Genomic DNA, 19942 nt, shown 5'->3' on the forward strand with positions numbered 1-19942 from the left:
GCAAACTGCTTTATTCTGTATAAGTGGGTGTACGCAAATTAATGCCATGCCTTGCACAAAGGCAGTTAACTTGTATATATTTATGTTCTGAATCCTAACTCTTGGGTGTCATCTACATCAGGAGGAAAGGTGCTACTTTCAATTGAATTAGCTTAGTTGAACTACTTTAACTCAATTTGTCTTGTTGGATTTGGAGCTTGCCAAGCCAATTTACAGCAGCCTCATCAGTGATGTGCAGAGCTCTGAGACCACCACCAAATCTGGTCTGAATGTAGTTGCAGTGATGTGAGACATTGTCTGTTGTTGATCACAGCCACATGTGGGATCCTTTCATTGGTCCCGGGGTAACAGCTGGCTGCATGTTGATCCTGGGCTGTTTGAAATTGTTTCAGAAGAGCACATTAGTGGTGTGGCAAATCAAAGCTGGCTACAAGCATGGTCAGGTCAGTTATAAGATACTGATTTTTGACATCAACTGCAGACCATTCTTCATGCCATGTCAGCATCATAGAGAAATCTGTCCGTGGAAAGTGGGTCCACAATAGATACCTTGATGACAAGCACACTCTTGGGTGGTGGAAAAGGTCTGTGTATAGTGGTAGACTTGGGTTTGCCCTGATCTTCTCAAACATTCTGGCTGTAGCATCCTCACAATGGATGAGTGGTGGAGTGATGTTGCATAACACATGGAGCCATGGTGGTGGTGTGGGTCAAATTGTCCCAGTTATGATGCTCATGGTTGAGTTATAGTCAGCCAACTTGTTGTGAGACAAATGGAGACAGACTGGAGCATAGGATTCTGGTGCAAAATAACGGGGCTAAACTGGATGATTGCAGAGTTCGAACATTTACTCATGAAATGAAGGCCAATTTGCTTAGAAGGTTATGTGATCTCACCTTAGTTGCAGTTTTCCTCAGATAGTTAAGATGTGTGTGGGATCTGTCCAAGGTTATTCTGAGGTAAACTGGGTGGGATTCCTGTTTCAACAATTTCTGTTTAACTCAATTGAAAAGCCCAGTTAACACCAATCGAGTTGAGTTGGCTCAGCTGAAATAACTCAACTGAAACCCAACTCCCGCCCCACCCCCCACCCCCGGGCTCAGGAAATGTCTTGGCTATGGAGTGAGCTAATGGGACTACTGCAGTATGCAGTTGCCTGCAGTTGGGAATATACATGGTCCTAAATTTGGTCTATTTATGAGGCTGCTGCTTCTCTTTATTTATTCTCTGTTCCTCTTCTGTGAAACTTCCTTAGACTTTCACATATTTCCTGTAATTTTAGGGGAGAGTAATAGATATTCATTCTTCTGGGATGTGGGTATGAATGTAGTTGAAATAAACTCTACAGTCCTGCTTCTTATATTGATAAGATAGTATTTAGTAATTTTATTTTACTATAGGTTACGTTGCTGTCACTGTTAGATTAAAATGTATAAAGTACTTTTTGCTTTTAAACAGCTGCTTTGTTTGTGGTTTAAACTTTGTGTTTTTACTTCATGTTGAAGTAATGTTTAAAAAACTGTGCATTGTTTTTGCGATACTCAGAAGGAAGTTGTTGAGGGAATTGCAGCTATTAATGCACCATTGCATTATTTTACTCATCTCATTCCTTGCTCAGTTTCAGGTATGGTAGAATCCACAATTTCTGAGGCTTCCTCATGGGTTTCCCTGTTGCTGTATCTTATGCAATTTAGGACTTCCTTAAAAGGAAAAAAATAAAAAACCTAGCTAAATAAAGTGAAATAAATCTAAAGAACTGTTTTGCATTTTCACACCAAGTACGTACACAAGACAAGCGCCAAAAAGAGAATAGGTATTTAGAAATTTGGTCACCCTTTTTAGTGTATTCACAGGAGGAGGGCTCCCAGAATCTTTAGCCAGATTCTTTGAATATTAACCTGATCCTGAATAGGTAACATATGCTGTAGTAAGTTAACATTTTATTGTAACTTTGCCTTCATAAAAAGTGTAACCCCCCCACCCCAAAAAGAACCAAAAACAAACAAAAAAACTTGTACACCAGGCAGACACTTAATAGTACTAAGAGGTGAAAACTTCAATTGTTTATCTTAGTGGACAACTAACTTTCAAGCCTGGTTATGGTCACTTAATTGGTAACCTAACCTTTAATTGAAATTCTTAAGAAACTTTAGTTGCTTGTCTATATTTAAAAAAAAAAAAAAAAAAAAGTGGGCGGGGGACTTGGACCTATGTAACTAAATAGATATAAATCATGCTTAAACTGATTTAGTTATTGAGCTAACCTAAACCAAGTGCAGGTACATTATTAGTTTGTATCAGTGTAACTAAAATCAATGTTATGCCAGTAAAAGTTTTCTTAAGCGTGATAACTGAGGCTTGGTTTATGTTTAATATGGATTACCTTGTGTACACTGAACACTCTGAAATTCTCCCTGCCATTGCATTAGCAGCAGTGGAGGTTCACCAATAATATTGATGGTGGGGTACTGTTATAATGGACCTTCTGCAGCTGCTGACATTTTAATGACTTACTACTTATTATTTGTATTACAATAGCATCTAGAGGCCTTAACTAAGATTAGAACTGCATTGTAGAAACATAGCAAGGCAGTCCCTTCTCTAAAAAGTTTGCCTCCTGTATTTGTCTATTTAAATTGTAAAACAGAGGCACAGAAAGGGAAGTGACTTGCCCAAGGTACTGCAGAAGGTTAGTGGTAGGTGAGATTAGAGGGAGGTCTCTGGACTTCCAGTGCAATGCCTTAGCATTAGGCCATACTGCCACTGGACTGTCTCTAGACATGCTCAAATCCGGGTTAGGGGACACATGGTAAAAGTGCTAACAGCTGTGTATGCTATTGCTCCCACTCTTATAACTGATGCCTTGTTAAAACAGGGAAATATACAGGCATAATAATATTGCTGTATCAGTACTGGTGTAACTCCCTCTGTGGACACACTTGTAGAATAAGAGTGCCTTTTTCTTAATTGGTTTGTCACTAAGGCACCTTCTGAAGAAATAACATGAAACTGACATGATAGACAGTTTCACTGATGCCCACAGGTTTGGAGTAGCAGCAGGGAAACTGACCAGGCTTGTTTAGTCTGCTCTGCTGCTGCTTGGAAAAACTACCAGCTGGAGCAGTCACAGGAGAGCTGATTGTCTGCAGACTAGGGAAGACAACACTACAGAGCTTACCAGGTTGTTCATAGTTTGAGATACCTTTGCAAATGTGAAGTCAAGCAACTTAATTTTTTCAAGTCACTATGCTGAAGGGGCTGCAGCCCAGTTCAGATATTGCAGTGATGAGTGAGATATAAAAACTTTGATATATCTGCTTGGATTGGTGCATACTAATTCTCATGAAAAACAAAACTGTCAGGTAAAGAGTAAACTTACTCATCCAGCAACCTAGATGGCAAAATTAAACTGGATGCTTTAAATATCTGTTCAGTTTCATGGTTTTTGTCTGTGCAAAGCTCTGTTGAGCTTTTTTCAAAAGTTGAAAGTTGAGCCTACCTTATTAGTATTTATTTGTTAACTAATAACAGATCAATAAGGTGAATGTACATGGTGGTAACCTCCATTGCTGAAGAGTACAAGACATCCCTCGAGGAAGATGGTCTGAGTGCAATATACATTTTTTAGCCTTAGAACTAATACGTATTCTGTAGTTTATTGATTTTTTTTGTGTGCGCGCACACTTCTTGTATGAGAGAAAAATCTTAAATTTTCAATTATCTGAGATATTTAGACTTGGCATTGTTATATCCAATCACCTTCTCATCTGTTTTTCAGTAATTGGGGCTCCTTGTGCTCTTTATTTCACTCTAGAGCAAATTGTTCTTGGACTAGATATGCCTGTCTCCTTTAAAGGTATATAATTCACTGTTTTCAGATTCTTTGGGTAGTGTAATGATCTGTGAAAGTTAATTTTCTTAATTGTTAATGGCACTTTCACCAGATTTAGACAAGTGCAGTGACGTTTGTTGTCTGCATTGCTTAGATTAAGTGGTTAGTAGGTTCAGTGTTCTTCTGTACAACTGCCCTTTTATTACAGAACACCAGTAGTCTTGTATCTATTCTTCAGGCTATGGCTACACTGGCACTTTACAGCGCTGCAACGGTCTCGCTCAGGGGTGTGAAAAAACACCCCCCTGAGCGCAGCAAGTTTCAGCGCCATAGAGTGCCAGTGTAAACAGTGCCCCAGCGCTGCGAGCCGCGCTCCCAGTGCTCTAAACTAGTCCCCTCGAGGAGGTGGATTACCAGGAGCGCTGGGAGAGCTCTTTCCCAGCGCTGGCGTGTGACCACACTTGCAATTCAAAGCGCCGCTGCAGGAGTGCTCCCACGGCAGCGCTTTGAAGTTTCGAGTGTAGCCATGCTCTAAGTGAGTACAAACTACAGTTAGAGGCTATTAGGGGCTTTCTTTGATGGGAGGAACAGATAAGCTCCTCTAAGGCCTTAATATCTTTCATTGTGTTGGGGCTCATCTCTGGAGAAAAGATATGTTTCTTCGCAGCTGATGCTGCTAAGGCCTAACTACGCTACAAGGTTAGGTCTATGTAAGCTGCCTTGTGTCAACCTAGTTGTGCGTGTGTCTAGACTTAAATTTCTCCCACGAATGGAAGTGCTCTGTTACAGCAACGCAATAACTGCATCGCTACCCTGAGTTCCACCCTGGGTGTGTCTGAGGTACCTGAGTCACAGGCTCTTGCCATGACCATTGAGGAGGAGGAAGATGGGGGAGATGCAGCTGGGGACGCCCAGCTATGCCACGAACCAGGATCTGTTTGAGACTCCACCGCTGTCTAGTCAGTCCCAGGATCTGAGCATGAGTGTGCCTGATGCAGGAGAAGGAACCTTGGGTAAGTGTGTAAATGTATTTCCTATTAGAGTAATGTACTGATGGTGCCCCCAACTTAACAAGACACAGCTATCAACTTTTTGTTAATTTACTCACATTGGAAGAGGTAGTGGTGAAACAAATGGTAAAATTATCTGCTTCGTGTTCCCCTGTAGAGTTGGGTGGATGGCTTGCTGTATGGCCATGTGGAGCAGTTTATGTACACAAGGATGACCCTTGAATCCTGAGAGATTTCGATTAAACTTTCATGGAATTACTCTGAAATCTCCCAAAGGTTTATAGGGATGTCAGCCTTATGTCTTCCTCCATGATAGGACACTTTCCTATGCTACTCACTCAGTGATAACTTTGGCAGACACCATTACAATAAACAGGCTAGTTGAACATGGGCCTGGGCAGCTCTGGTACGCCAGCAACAGCTGTGCTCTATGTGCCTTTGTCATTCTCAGCAGTGAGATGCCAACTAACATCACCACTGACTGGAAAATGGTGTCAGTTTTCAGTGCAAATGCCCTGTACTCCTGTGTTCTTGCAACAGCCTCCTTATTTCCCTCACACCTGGCAAGCAGTCCAAAGCAGAAGTGTCAAAAGCATTTCTTGTTTAAAATTTTAGGTGATTGAGGGAAGGGAGTTCTGTGTCTTAACTCTTGCTTTCTGTTGTGACTCTCCTGACAATGGTACCTCTGTGTTTGACCTGTAGCTGATGCTGTTGCGGCCTTGAGGGATTGCCCTTCCACACCTGCGGAGTGTCTGAGCCAGATAAGGAAGAGAAAGAAGAGGACTTGAGATGACCTGTTCAGTGAGATCCTGCAAGCAGTGCTGCATCAGACCATAAACAGAGGGTTTGGAGAGGTGAATATTGCAGATTGTGTGGATAAAGGCCCAGGTGTCCTTTCGGGAAAAGAAGAGGGAGATGCATCAGGACATAATGGGGCTTTTTCAGCAGCAGACACAAGGTTCAACAATCACAGGCTAGCCTCTCTTTGCAGTCCATTGAGAACTCCATTATAGCACCTCCCTACGCTCCCCTCCACATTCCATGTGGCATCAGGAGCTACATCTCTTCCCGCTCCGTGCCAGGGAACATTCCGGACAACCACAGCTTTGTGTGCTGACTTGTGAGAGCTGCAGTTGCTGTATGTGTAGCTAAACTTGACATGTATGTTTTTTCCCTTCTTAAGCTGTGTACCATAAATGTATTGTTACTCAATAAAATTCTATTGTTTGGAAAATAATTCATCTTTATTAGTTCCCACATGATACAGAATGCCTAGAGGTACTGAAAGCACCCATTTATTCATTTTTACAGTGATACACAACTCATAGCATGAGTGACAAAAACAGTTTTGTGGTACTTGCTGTATGGTTATGATTAATAGATGCATTGTCAGTGTTACATTCATAGATGTACACCAAGTACCATGCAATTCCAAACAGGCCCCAAAACAGCAGGGCCTAGGGCCAGGTAGGGCATAGTACACCACAGTGCATTACTGTGACTCACTGTTAGTGTTTGTTCAGAGGCTTCCCTGAACCATGTATTTTCTCACTGAGCTCTTCTAATAGCCCTTGTGCCTGGCTGTTCAAACTCAGAAGACGGCCTCTGCACCTTCACCCTGTGGCAACTTTTCCATCTTTGCTTCACAGATATGCAGGAGGGTACAACAGGCAGCTATAACCATTGGGAGGCTGTTCCCCCCCCCCCCCCCCCCACTGAGGTCCACTTTTGTGAGTAAATAATGCCAGTGGCCCTACAGTTTACGAAAAGCACGTTAAATTGTTACTCTGCTGCTGCTGAGCTGGTAGCTGAATCTTTCCTTGGTGCTTTCAAGGTGGCTGATGTATGGCTTCATGAGCAAGGGGGTAGTCTAGGCCCTCAGGATCACTACTGGCATTTCAACATCACTAACGGTAAACTGCTGGTCGGGACAGAAAGTCCCTGCTTGTAGCTTTCTGAACAGTTCGATGTTCTTAGAGGTGTGGGCGGCATGCAACTTCCCTGACCAGCCAGCACTGATGGTGGTGAAGTATCCCTGATGATCCACCAATGCTTGCATAAGTATAGAAAAGTAGCTCTTTCTGTGTATGTACTGTGTCGCAAGGTGGTCTCGTGTCATCTATCACTTCACTGCAGTTTGGGAACCCCATTGCTGCAAATTCATCCTTTATGTTCTGAATGTTGCCTAGAGTTACAGTCCTGCATAGCAGAAGACAATTAATGGCCCTGCACATTTGCCTGGAAATTGCCCTCACAGTGGATTTTCTAATTCCAAAATAATTTTCCACTGACCTGTAGCAATCCAGCATTGCAAGTTTCCACAGTGTGATCATTGCTCACTTTTCCACTGTCAGTGTAACTCTCATTCTGGTCTCCCTGTGCTGATGGGCTGGGGCAAGCTTGACGCACAGATCCAGGAATGTGGCCTTGTACATAAGAAAATTCTGCAGCCGCTGCTCGTCATTGCAAGCCTGCATTACGATGTGATCCTACCAGTCAGTGCTTGTTTCTTGGTTTTTGAATCAGCACTCCACCATCTGCAACTGTTCTGTGTACACCGACAACAGCCATGAATTGGGTGCTGCTGTGTCCCAAGCAGTCTGGCCTCTACAAAATCATTCTGTTTCCCCACTGATTTGGTTCTTGTGGGTTTGCAAATACTGGAGGATTGTGCATTCTGTGCTTGCAGCAGTCATGACAGTAGTGCAGAGCTGTGCAGGCTTCAGTTAGATGAGATGGACAGTGAGGAGGCCCATGACGGTCCATGGGATTTTTGAAAAGGCATGAAAACTATGGGATATGGATGACATTATGGGATGGAGAAACTTGATGCTGGGAAGTTGACCCTTTGCTACTAGTCACCCCTGGCTGGGAGCTCATGTTCAGCTGATTATCCATCACAACCCCCAAATCTTTTTCAGTCACTGCTTCCCAGGATAGAGTCCCCTGTTGAGTATGGCCTGTGTTCTTTGTTCCTAGATCTTTATATTTAGCTGTATTAAAACACACATTGTTTGCTTGTATTCAGTTTACCAAGTGATGCAGATCACTCTGAATCACCAACCTGTCATCCTCATTATTTACTACTCCCCCAAATGTTAAAAAGTGTAGGGCCAAGAACCTGCCAGACCTACTGGAAGCACACCTGCTTGATAATGACACCCCATTTACAATTACACTTTGAGACCTATTGGCCAGTTTTTATCCGTTTAATGTGTGCCATGTTAACTTTACTTTGTTCTAATTTTTTAATTAATGTTGTGTGGTACCAAGTCAAATGCCTTACAGAAATCTAAATGTTACATTAACACTGTTACCTTTATCAACCAAACTTGTATTCTCATTAAAAAAAAAAAAAAATCAAGTTAATGTGATAGGATCTATTTTCATTAAACCCATATTGCTTTTCATTAATTACATTACTCCTTTTATTCTTTATTAATTGAGTCCTATACCAGCCACTCAATTATCTTGTCTGGGATTGATGCCAGGCTGACTGGCCTATGATTACCTCAGTCATCCCATTTATTATTTTTAAAAATTGGCACAGTATTAGCTTTTTTCCCACTTCTTGAATATCCCTCATTCTCCAAGCCTTTTTGAAAATCATCACTAATGGTCCAACAAGCTCCTCAGCCAGCTCTTTTATAATTCTTGGGTGCAAGTTATCTGGACCAGATGATTTAAAAATGTCTGACTTCAGAAGATTCTGTTTAACATCCTCTAAAGACACTAGTGGAATGGAAAGAGTGTTATCCTCTCCACATGATGAGACTATGTCTGTTTTTCCCCAAATACAGAACAGAAATATTTATTGAACACTTCTGCCTTGTCTGTGGTGTTGATAATTCTACCATTTCCATCTAGTAATGGATCAATACCACTGGAAAAACTTTGTAAACTCTCAGCTTGCACAAGCTCAGTAGAGTTGTCTTGAAGTTTAACAACTAAAATCTCCAGGGAATCCATCTGCATTGAGCATACGCTGGCATCTCCCAAATCCTATTTGTGACTGGACTGTGTATGTGCCGTCCTGGCAGAGTGACTGAGCATGCTCCAGCACAGGGCTACAGAGCTGAGAATGACTTTCCCTGTAATTGCTACTCTGCGCCAGGAAGGGGCAGATATTGGCAATGAGAGCATGGAGTTTGTCTTCTGTGCTCTGACCACCCCCAACTTGCTGTCACTCAAGTAGCATTGAGAAGGAAACTGAACTGAAAGCAGAGTGGGGATAGAAGGCAGACTAGGGCTTGGGAAAGGAGTGGATTGAGACAAGGATTCTGGTGGGACTGGGACTGGCTGGGCAAGGAGACTGGGGTCTGGGGAGAATGACAGACTGGAACTGCGAGCTGAGAAGGGGAGACGAACTCGTTGGGCAAGGAGACTGGGAGCTGTGGGGGAACCAGTAAAGGAAACAGGAGCTGCGGGGGGAAGATGGGACTGGGAGTTAGGAGGGTGGAGAGAACACTGCGATCTGTTGAGGGGGTGTGGGGGGAGACTCAGTGATTCCTAGTGGCCAGGGGAAATGGGCACAGGGAGAGACAGTTCTGACAAGGAGTTGGGGTGGAGGAGAACTGGGACAATGTGCAGGTGAGGTGTGGGAGACTGAGATTGGATGAAGACCCCAAGAAGGGAGACTGGGACTGAGAGCAAGTGCAGGGGAGAGGCAGACAGCTAGAATAAGGAACCAGGAGAGGGGAACTGATGCTGAGTGGGCAAGGAGACTGGGACTGGGATGACCAACCTGATGAGTGAGGACTGGAACTGGATGTGCAAATTTGAAGAGGAATGCAGATACTCTGGTGTGAGGTTTGCCATATGGTCTTCGGTTGTCTGCAAACTTTAGTCACTGTTGAAAGGTGTTAACGAGAGACTTGGGCTTCTCCATATTGGCCTTGCTAAAGGTTTTTATGCTTCTGTCATCAGCATATTGCACCAACAGTGATCCATCCAGATGAGGATAAGGAGGATTTCTGCCAAACCCTGATAGCATCATCAGGTTGGTCCCATGTAATCTCTTTAGGTGATTTTAATGGCAGGACTGGTCATGACTATACATCATGGGGCAATGTGATAGGCCATCATGGAGTTGGTAACACAAGCTCTAACAGCTTGCAACTACTTTCCAAATGCGCCGAATACAACCTTGTTATCGCCAACAGTGTTTCAACAGGCCAACAAGCATAAGATGACCTGGATGCATCCTTGTTTAAAACACTGATGTGGTCGGTTACATTATTGTTTGGTGAAGAGATCTCCAAGATCAGTCTCACTCGTGTCATGAGAGGCTTCAACTGCTGGTCAGACCATAGATTTATAAGAAGTCAAATATCCTTCAGTACTGCTCTCAAGCAACATAGCAACTCAAGCCAGTGAAGAAAATCAATATTTCAAGCCTGGAAAACTGTGACAAACATTTGAATTCCAAGAGAAAATCATGGAAGCATTTCCCTCAGTTACAGCATCCTCAGTGGATGTTGAGGCATCCTGGAAACTTTTTTGGGACACTATATATTATATGGGTGGTGAAGTTCTTGACCTCATGAAGAGGAAACATCAGGACTGGTTTGACAAGGATGATCCCAAAATATGTCTGCTCTTGAATTCACTGCATGTTATCCATTGAACACATAGCAGACACATTCAGCATCCAGGAAGGCTGCATATCATCAAGCAAAACAGATGGTTAGACCAGACTTTGGCAAGTGGAAAAGCCCATGGTATGAAAAGAAAGCAATGGAATTAAAACTGGCAGCAGACAATGAAGACACCAAAAACATTTTTGCTGGCCTTAATGCTGTGTATGGCCCCAGGTACAAGGGGATAACCCTCGTACGAACTGTGGACTGCAGTAGACTCTTACGGCTGGTCTGCACTAGAAAACTTGATCGACCCAGGTATGTTGCTCTGGTGTGGAAGAAATCCACACCCCCTCAAAGCCATAGCTGAGCCGACCTAAATTTGTGTAGGTGGAGGAGATGGATTATCTACACTGACGGGAGAACTCCTCCTGTTGCCATAAGCTGTGTTGCTGTAGCTTTTGTAGACCAGCTCTTAGTTGACAGAGAACTTGACTGAAGCATGGAATGTTTTAGTTAGCTTCTCCATCACCCTCCCAGTGCTTTTGAGGAATCAAGCAATGCTCTTCCACAACACCTATTAAAAGAACTTGCGCTTGTCCCCCACCTTATGAGAGACCATAATAGTAATCATGAAGATGTCACAAATGAAACCACCTAGACCAGATGGCTTTCTAGCAGAGATCTACAAGCAGGGTGCCTACCACAGTGTAAGGCACCTCACATGGCTCTCCCACGTTATCTGGGAACGAGAATTGGTGCCACAGGATTTCAGGGATGCTAGCATTGTCCATCTCTATAAATGTAAGGGTGACAGGGCAAACTGCTAATCCCTTAAGCTCTTCCCTGTTGCTCAGAAAATTCTTGTAGTGGTTATCCTGAATATACTTAACACTTATCTTGTGAAAACCATCCTCCAGGACTCTGTGTGGATGGGGCACTATATAGACATGATCATCACAGCCCCCCAGGTTCAGGAAAAGAGCTCGGAGCAAAACAGTTGTCTTTGTATGGTGTTTGACATAGCTGAAGCTTTTTACTTTGTAAATTATGAGGGACTCTGGAAACTTTTGTTCATATTTGGATGCCTTGCAAAGTTTTTCTGTCATTTGGCCCTTCCGTAATGAGGATGATGATCACAGTGGTGGAAACTGGTGAGATATTGTACCCTCTTCAGTCACCAGTGGCTCTAAGGAAGTTTGCAGGCTGGCTTTCACACTTCTACATCCTGTTTTTTTGGCTGTGCTTATGGATTAATTTCATGGCAGTGATAGAGTATTTATCTGTTTCCACACTGATGAGAAGTTGTTCAATCCACGGTGCTTCTGTGTTTGCACAAAAGTAGCAGATTTACTCATTTAAGGGGCTTTTATTTGCTGAGTGAGCAACCAGTGTATAATCAAATGATATTTGATTTATAACTGATCACTTTGCTTGTGCAGTCAATCATTTTGGCTTAGCAGTCAGCTGAAAGAAAACTGAAATACTGTACCAACCTGTGCCTGGGGATGTGCATGTCTACCTAATTGTTAAGATCAGTAATGCACCTCATAAGTCTGTGGACAATTTTTGCTATCTAGAGAGTATGCTGTCGCAGAATGGTACTATTGAGATTACTCATCATATAGCCAAGGCAAGGTGTGCATTTGGAATGCAGTCACACTGCCGATGGAAAAATGGAGTTGTCAAAATGAGCACCGAACTAGATGTTGGCAGTGTTATAGTAGTGGCAGTGTCGGTTCCAGGATGTGAGAGAAACAAGGTGGGTGAGGTAATCTTTTATTGGACCACCTTCTGTTGGTGAAAGAGACCCACCTTGTGTCTCACTAAACTAAATGTTTATAGGGAAGCTGTGCTTGCGAATGCTTCTGTATGGTTGAGACATGGACAGCAGGTCACTGCCACGTTAGGAAATTTGATCAGTTCTATATGCACTGTCTTAGGTCTGGCCTATTTGCAGGGTCAGATGGGTGGGACAAGATTCCCAGTATCAAAATCCTTAATTTTTGTTGCATATCTGGCGTACAAATTATGCTCATAAAAGTTCAGCTGTGTTGACTGAGTGATCTCATTTGACTCAAACAGCCCAGTGGTCAGCTAAAGCCAGCCACCAAGTCTCATGGTGGTCAATGCAAGCAATATCAAGGAGCATTAACATCTGATGTGCAATACATGAAGAGCACAAACAAGAGTACATCAGCCTGCCATGGTCTTGGACAATTTTGTCTGTCCCACATGTAGCTGTTCGAGGTGCTCGCGTTGGTCTGACCTTGCATATGTGTTCAACTATAATGTTTGCTGAATCTTCATATGTTGATGTTGCATGAGACTCCATTATCACATAGGAATAAGGGTGGAGGAGGATAGAGAGAGAGATATATGGAAGGGTTGGGAGAGTAAGGGTGGCAATGATAAGACCGAGGGACAAGGACTGGAGGAAGTTGGGACAAACAGCAAGTCAGCTAGCAGAATGTCCAGAGTTCACATGTATGGTTTTTTAAAATAAAATAAATTGTAGAACTGCTGTTTGTTTTTTCTCCTCTCTCCCCAGCTGCACTTTCTTCACTCTAATCAGTCCCTAGAAAGGTCCAGCCATACTACAACTAGATCTGGTGTTTTTGTAACAGATCAGAGACATGGTCACTCACCATTACTGCTTATAAGTAATTTAGTTGAGCTCAGCGATACTCAGACGGAGGCTCATTAGCTTCAAGTGGCTCATTAATGTGTCTCCTGCAGCACTTTGCAGCACGTGATATTAAAACACCATGTGATGTAATTATTAAAAAATTTAAATAGATAAAAATAAAACCCATTAAAACACACTTTTATGCAGCTGTGAACATTTAAATAGATTAAAAAAAATCAAATTCTGCAAAGTCTTAAAAAATCAAATTCTGCAAAGTCTTAACATAAACAAAAAGGTTTTAAGCCCATTTTAAAAAAAACTGTTTGTGCTAGCATGTTTCCTCCTTGAAACTGCAAAACTTACCATGGCATGGCTTGTTGCTTCAGCTGCTGTCTTGATCGTCCAGTGTGATTGGAAGATGGTGAGCAGCCAGCGGTTCAGTACTTTACAGTGAAGAGTGGTGCACAGCACAACAGCAATTGTCAAACCAGTCGTAAAGAAAAAACTGTTCTCTCCACCTCAAAAGCCAGGTGTCTGAGTGCTCCATCGGAGCGTCCGTGCTTCTACTCATGTAAAACAGCACGTGGCCTTGGTTGTAACAGGATGTTGTTTACATACAGGTGTCTGTCTGCTGATCCTTTTATAATCAGAAATGAAGAGAAATGAGAGAACTGACTCCCCTGGCCCTCATGCGTTCTGTAGTTAGCTGTTGTAAGAGTTTGATTAGGTTAACTAGCTGAACATCAAGTGTTGTCTGAGGTGTCAAGATTCTCATTAGAAAAATGACATCAGATTAAACATTATGAAAAAAATCCAAGGTGCTTTGGTCATTCCTTTTGTGTGAAGCTCTTGGGCGCTGAAATACACATCATTGTCTTGCTTTTTCTGGGGAATAGTAGACACTTGAATTCACAACTGTGATAGATGAAATAAGCTTCCATGCATAAGACTATTCCCATTGTTACAATTTAGCATACTCTGTTAGTAATCCTCTCCTAGCAGATCGAGCGGAAAGCGGAATAATGGGAAGGAGTTTTGAGAGAAGATGGGATAAGAGCTGGTGATGAATACTTATATTGCAGTCAGGGAACTATAGTAAAGCTGCCAAAAATGGGGAGGCATCCCTGGAACAGGTGGCCTCAACAGCATTAGCATGGATTCTCCGCAAGAAGGCACTCCTGAGTCCTTGCCCTGAGCCAGAATCTTTTAAGTCAGTTTTTAAACAATGCTAGTACTGGACTTGAATTTGATTCTTCTGCTTGTGCAAAGGATTTCTGTGCATTTTCCTGATTCAGTTTGTGCAGCCTTTTGGGTGAGAATTTGCATGCTTGTGCTTTTGTAAATCTCATCTTGAAATTTATTTTTTAGTGTTGACTCGTCATCCCTGGTTTGAATTCAGCGCAGCTTGCTGTGCTTTCCTGGTAAATGGCATTTTCCTGAATAACTAGTGAGAAAATTACTGGTTGATTCTACCTGCATAAAATGCTAATCAGTTCCACTGGTCAGTCCCTGGCAACAGGAGATAGTATTCACTCTCCAGTATTGTAAAACATTTATATACTACAGTACATGTAAATGGAGATGAAACATGTTTCCTGCCCAGGAACTTGCAGGCTTAATGTAGAAGCATCCCAAAACATGTTAATTACTATATATAAGAATATCTTCTCTCACCACTGAAATGCAGCCTACTCTATGGTGAACTGGATTATCAATTTGAAGATTATATTTCTGAGAATTATATAGCTATTGCAAGTAAATTATAACCCGTAACACTACTAGAGTAGAGAGGACTTGGGGGGGATGCAGTATCTGTTTGTTTTTTCCAGTTTGTTGATTTTGTGGCATTTGACAACGCTTTGAATAGTTGGTTTCACTGTCTTGCTGATGAGCACTTGCACCTCTCATGTTCTGCTCTGGGTGGTGAGCTCTCCTGTCTGCCCTTCCGGCTCTGGTAGCTGGTAGCAGCATTAGCAAAGCTGAAATATTGTACCCAACTGAAATCATAGGGGGAATTTTCTATCACTGTGGCCAGGCTAAACACCCTACTTTAGAAGAATAGGCTGAGATTTTTTTAATCATAGGTGACAAATGCCTGTGTTGTCTTTTGCAAAAACATAATTCTTCCCAGCACAATGCTGAGCGTTGGTTCAGTGTTAACAAACACACAAATGTGTTGTCAGCATCACTTACTGCAGCACCTGGATTTTTTCTTGGTGGTTTCCCATCCCAGTATTGACCTGGCCCAGTCCAACCATGCTTTTACTTTGTGAGATCTGACACAGTCACAGCCCAAGTGGCATTGCTGCAGGTTGTAGTAACCCATTTTGCATTCTTTAATCCTTAAAAGTCCTTTACTGCCCTCTAGTGATATTCTATGGGTATAGTGAATAGGCGCACACAATTTAAAGGTTTCAGAGGAACAGCCGTGTTAGTCTGTATTCGCAAAAAGAAAAGGAGTACTTGTGGCACCTTAGAGACTAACCAATTTATTTGAGCATGAGCTTTTGTGAGCTACAGCTCACTTCATCAGATGCATACCGTGGAAACTGCCGCAGACTTTATATATACACAGAGAATATGAAACAATACCTCCTCCCACCCCACTGTCCTGCTGGTAATAGCTTATCTAAAGTGATCAACAGGTGGGCCATTTCCAGCACAAATCCAGGTTTTCTCACCCTCCACCCCCCCACACAAATTCACTCTCCTGCTGGTGCTAGCCCATCCAAAGTGACAACTCTTTACATAATTTAAAATATTTACAAAAAGAAAAGGAGTACTTGTGGCACTCCTTTTCTTTTTGTGAATACAGACTAACACGGCTGCTACTCTGAAACCTGTTAAAATATTTAGTGTCTCTCCATAGTTAAGTTTGCAATCAGAGTTCCATTAGGACTTTTTTTTGCCATCTCTGTAACTTTCTAAATTAATACTTGAAAAATTTACCATTATGAAGTTAACGTGGCTCATGTTGAAATAAAATTTTTACTGCAAATTTGAAGGAAGTTATACAATTGCTATTTGAGTTGGAGATTTAAAAAATGATTCATGTGCATTTTTATAAAGTGTCTGATGCTTCTTTGTCTCCATACACACTGCAGATTTAATCAAATTATAATGCAGGGTTCACATACCAAATAGCTTCTATCATAACCTTGAGAAACTAGTACTTGAGCAAAAAACTGTCTTTATTCCCAACCTAATGCATGAGTTGCTGTCATTGAAACAGATGGAGGAAAAGAAAAAAGCATGCTGCCACAATTTTAAATGACAACCACTTACTTCCATATACATACTGATTAGAGGGGGCGGAAGTTGGTGGAAAAGCTTAGCTGTCGTATTCATTCAGGGCCAACCACTTGCACATAATGAATGGAGGAAGCTGAAGGTTGTGGATAAGCCATCAGCTATCACTGGGCCTTGTGCTAACCACACGTGTGGTACAAGTTGTACAACTCCTACCCCCATGTGGACAGTTATACTGGTATAAGCGTACTTATTCTGGTATAGTTCATTCCCATAAGGGAATAAACTATACTGGCATTATCTATCTTAGACATTGCTGCGTATCACTGACTATCTGAGAGCCTTCCATATAAAATCAATAACACAGTCCCTGGTGGACTTCAGAGAGTTTGACATTCCTCCCTTTATGGTGTCAGTTCTGCTTGCCCTTTTTTTTTTTTTTTTTGATTAGGTGGGGTGAGGTTTGGGGGGGTTCTGGAATAAAAGGGGCATTTGGTTTGTGAGTGTCACTTACAGTGGAAAGGCTTTCTGGGGGGGAGGCGCACATGTGCTGGCTTTGCTAAATTCCCAAAAGATGGTCAGGCCTTGGATTTGTGTGATCTCGTCTGGGTAATTGTTCATAGCTAGATCTCCTTGACAGAAAGTGCTTTGTTCCCATCTCTTACTTGCATCATCCTGGACTTTGTGGTGTGCATAGCTGCAGAGGAGGGGTTCATAGATTGACATTTGGTCTTTGCTGTAGATTGACACATTAATTGCTTTAAAAACTAGGATCAAGGCCTTAAAATAGCATAAGAAGCTGACTGAGAGCCAGTGGAGGGAAGTGAACACAGACCTGATGTGATCATGGCAGGGAGAAGATGGGTAGCCACATTCTGTACCAGCTGGAACCTGTGCATAGTCTTCTCATTTCACATCAGATACAATGAATTTACTCCTGGGGGAATTCTGAGCCAAAAAATTAAAAATTCTGTGCTCAATATTTTAAAATTCTGTGTATTTTATTTGTCAAAATAACACAATATAATCATGCCAGTTTCAATCATTTTAAAAAGAAAAGGAGTACTTGTGGCACCTTAGAGACTAACCAATTTATTTGAGCATGAGCTTTCGTGAGCTACAGCTCACTTCAGTGAGCTGTAGCTCACGAAAGCTCATGCTCAAATAAATTGGTTAGTCTCTAAGATGCCACAAGTACTCCTTTTCTTTTTGCGAATACAGACTAACACGGCTGTTACTCTGAAATCAATCATTTTAGTAACTTCAAAATACCTGTCAGCAAGTATGTCTAACAATACAGACGACAACAAAGATTCCCCCAAGAGTATAGAGTTAAAGAAACTACTGTGACAACGCAGTTCCTTTTTTCTGTTATGCTTTTGTTGCATGACTGAGTCTGGTGTGTCACGTGCCAGTTGGGCACATCTTGGGGGGAAAACTCTGCCCCTCTGGTCTTTTGGTCAATTTTTTTTTCATCCTGCCACTGTAGGGTTACTATATAGAGGTACCCAAATAGAGGACACTGCTGGGGTGAGGGAGAGCTGGAGGGGTTTGTGTACAGTTGCGGGGGTGCTGGAGAGGGGTTCTGGGGCCCCCTACCCCCCGAGCCCAGCGTGGAGCTAGACACCTGTCACCACCCCATTCCCCCCAGAGGGATCCAGAGGGTGAAACAGCCCGATGCTGGTCATACTGGGTTTGTATGGAGTTTCCTGTGGTGAATTCAGCGTTGGACTGTGCAGGGCTGACAAGGCACAGAGCCTCCATTCCCACTGGACTGGATGCTCTGCTCACTGCATGCCGCCTCCTTCCTTCAGGGTGTGCTGGGAACTGCAGCTTCTGGGAACCCCTTCCCCTCCCACCAGCAGTGTCCTCTATTTGCAAGCTGGGGAGCCAGGTTTTGCTGCCTCCAGTGGCCCCTAGTGTCAGCCAGGAGCTCTGCAATGCCAATTCTGCCAGGAAAAAATGAAATTCTGTGCAGAATAGGGTGACCACCTTCTCAAAAGGCAAAAGCAGGGCACATGCAGGAGCCACGCTCCCAGCCTCTCCTCTTCCCCTTAAGGCCCCACCCCCTGGCAAGGTCAGAAGCCAGAGCTGGACTCCAGGGAGCCCAGGCCACTCCACCTGCCCTGGATGGGGGGCCAGAGCGCTTGAGAGCAATTCCTGGCCTGTGTCCCCACTCCCCAGGGCATGTGGCCCAAGGCAGGTGGAAGATCTGGGGCTCCCTGCAGCGGCTCTTACTACTTTCCAGCTCTAGCTTCTGGCCTGGCCAGGAGTGGGGCCTCGTGGCAAGTGGGGACTAAGGCCCACCCCAAGGAAGAGGCTGACACTGCCCCTGAGCATTGGACAGGCACGGAGCAGCGCCACGGAATCCGGGACAGTTCCTGTACCAGAGTCATTAAGACTGGGACTTGAACTCTGCATTTCAGGCCTGTCCTGCCCAATTTGGGATGGGTGGTTACCCTAGCACACAACATTAATTCTGTGCAAATTCTGCATTGTGTAGTGGTGCAGAATTCCTCCAGGAGTATGAATTACAGCTGGTGACATGCATGGATTACTGTGGCTCGGTCCTGATCCATGAGGAAGGAACAAAGTTTTCTGGCAAGCTAGAGGCAAAAGAAAGAAATTGATGCTACTTGGTCAACAGATTTAGCGAGGAATCAAACAGAACCTTGAGGTTTTCACCACTTTCACTAATTGGGAGTGCGTGCCTTTAATGGAGCGTGAAGACTATATCTTATCTAGGTCTCTGAAGTGTTTCTCCTTTCTGACCAGCATTATTCTAGTCTTGCCTGGTCCAGCTCGTCTACATCCAGGGCACCTCTACACTGGTACAACTGTAACCACAAATGGGATTGTTCCAGTATAACTATACACGTAGAAAAAAATCACACCCTAGCCAATAGTTATATTAGTACAAAAACTGTACACCAGGTCTGTACACTACACCAGTACTGAAAAGAGTGGAATGTGATTGTGTCATAAGCATCCGCAAAGGAAACAAACTGTATTAAAATGAAAAATAGGACTGTGCTGTTTTAATCCATATTAGAGTATGTATGTTGGAACAAAACATCTAAAATCTAGTGTAACCCTTCTGCCATGTGGAATCGGCAGCAACAAGGGCCGGGTTCAAAGTCCAAAGGTCCCTCTTAACAATACAGCACAGAACCGGCTTGAGCCCCACCCAGTAATCTGGGAAAATTAAACACCACCGCGGGTGCCTCTAAGAGGCAATACATCCTCACTCGCAAGCACCGAGTCTGAGTATAGCCGAGAAAACTTCTAATAAACAGGGAAAGGAGCCTGGCATTAATTTGGGAAAACATCATGATTCGCACACACCCGACCACGAGCAAAACTCCTGCTCAGAGTACATTGGCCAGTGGCCTTTGCCTCCGTTTCTCACCTTGCGGTGTGAAAGTCCAACAAACAAATGTCCCTTTTAACATGCCGCTCCCTCCACCCCACCCCATTTACAGCGGCTGTCCTTGGTCACCGGAGACCCAGAGTTCAGAATTGCATTTGTGTGAGTTCACCTGCCATGGGGAGGTGGGGAGAGGGACGTCAAGCAGTGCCTTAGTTGCTGCCGGTGCTACAACTGCTCACCGTTACCACCGTCCACTCTGTGTTGCTGCATGC

The 19942-nt window shown here is 43.3% G+C and overlaps 1 protein-coding gene across 3 annotated transcripts in view; it reads left to right on the plus strand.

Moving 5' to 3' along the window:
• Positions 1-19942, plus strand: part of KDM4B (lysine demethylase 4B) — a 177271-nt gene that overhangs the window by 8272 nt on the left and 149057 nt on the right. For all 3 annotated transcript variants that reach the window (XM_075123313.1, XM_075123314.1, XM_075123315.1), the window contains exons 2-3: positions 4623-4846; positions 5546-5697. The gene's annotated coding sequence lies outside the window, so the exon portion shown is untranslated. The remainder of the gene's footprint in view (positions 1-4622; positions 4847-5545; positions 5698-19942) is intronic.

This window comes from Caretta caretta, chromosome 25 (assembly GCF_965140235.1).
Source record: "Caretta caretta isolate rCarCar2 chromosome 25, rCarCar1.hap1, whole genome shotgun sequence".
Classification (NCBI taxonomy): Eukaryota; Metazoa; Chordata; order Testudines; family Cheloniidae; genus Caretta; species Caretta caretta.